Here is a 1,652-nt window from a genome sequence, read left to right on the forward strand (position 1 = left end):
GAGCTTTTTCTCTATGGTCAGGAATAAGACAGGGATGTCCACTCTTACCTTATCTTTTATAGATAAGAGACAAGTGGTTATTTTAGGGCAGTCATTGGAACACTTCAGTTCTCTGCTTATAACTTGAACAGAAAATGTGAAGTCCTAAACTCATAATTTTCTTTATGTTATCTTTCCAATGTAGCCAGAAGTAACTAGCCCATGCAAAGCACTTGCAATCATCATGTATACCCTAATGGCCACTTTGTCTAAGTGATGTGCATGACTTGTAACATCTCATTTTCTCGGTCTGCCCTCACTGGCCTGAATCAGAGAACATGGCAAACCAGGTTATCAAGTGTAAGGCTGCAGTTGCCTGGGAGGCAGGAAAGCCTCTCTCTATAAAAGAGGTTGAGGTGGCACCCCCAGAGGCTCATGAAGTTTGAATTAAGATTATTGCCACTGCAGTTTGCCACACTGATGCCTACACCCTGAGTGGGGCTGATCCCAAAGGGAGTTTTCCAATGATCCTGGGACATGAAGGTGCTAGAATTGTGGAAAGTGTTGGCGAAGGAGTTACTAAGCTGAAGGCAGGTGACACTGTCATCCCACTTTACATCCCACAGTGTGGAGAATGCAAATTTTGTCTAAACCCTAAAACAAACCTTTGCCAGAATATAAGAGTTACACAGGGGAAAGGATGAATGCCAGATGGTGCTAGCAGATTTACTTGCAAAGGAAAGACAATTTTACATTACATGGGAACCAGCACATTTTCTGAATATACAGTTGTGGCTGAAATCTCTGTTGCTAAAATTGATCCTTTTAGCACCTTTGGATAAAGTCTGCCTTCTCGGTTGTGGCATATCAACTGGTTATGGTGCTGCTCTGAACACTGCCAAGGTGGAACCTGGCTCTACTTGTGCCGTCTTTGGCTGAGGAGGAGTTGGATTGGCAACTATCATGGGCTGTAAGGTGGCTGGTGCATCCTGGACCATTGGTGTGGACATCAATAAAGATAAATTTGCAAGTGCCAAGGAGTTTGGAACTTCTGAATGTATTAACCCCCAGGACTTCAGTAAACCCATCCAGGAAGTGCTCATTGAAATGACTGATGGGGGAGTGGACTATTCCTTTGAGTGTATTGGTAACATGAAAGTCATGAGAGCAGTGCTAGAGGCCTGCCACAAAGGCTGGGGTGTCGTAGTTGGAGTAGCTGCTTCAGGTGAAGAAATTGCTGCTCGCCTGTTTCAGTTGGTAACAGGCCGCATATGGAAAGGCACTGCCTTGGAGGATGGAAGAGTGTGGAAAGTGTCCCAAAGTTGGTGTCCGAATATATGTCCAAAAAGATAAAAGTTGATGAATTTGTGACTCACAGTCTGTCTTTTGACCAAATTAATGAAGCCTTTGACCTGTTGCATGCAGGAAAGAGAGAGAAAACACAAGGAGCACAGGGATCATGACCTGAGCTGAAGGTGGACGCCCAGCCAACTGGTGGTAAGCTACCCAGGTGCCCCAGAAAAAAATAGAAAAAAATAGCCTCAAAATGGAAAGATCTGGCAAAACAAGTGACCAACTTGTATTGGCAATGTGACAGTTAACACTATGTCTCCTGATATTATGTGATATCATAAATGCAATACACCACATACCATCAATAGACTCTTCTGCCA

General features: G+C 43.9%; 1 pseudogene; it reads left to right on the forward strand.

Annotated features, from left to right (window-relative positions):
- The first annotated feature begins 308 nt into the window (after nucleotides 1-308).
- Nucleotides 309-1,406, forward strand: LOC129502450 (alcohol dehydrogenase class-3-like; annotated as a pseudogene).
- Nucleotides 1,407-1,652: the final 246 nt, after the last annotated feature.

Source organism: Nyctereutes procyonoides, unplaced genomic scaffold (assembly GCF_905146905.1).
Source record: "Nyctereutes procyonoides isolate TBG_1078 unplaced genomic scaffold, NYPRO_anot_genome, whole genome shotgun sequence".
Lineage (NCBI taxonomy): Eukaryota > Metazoa > Chordata > Mammalia > Carnivora > Canidae > Nyctereutes > Nyctereutes procyonoides.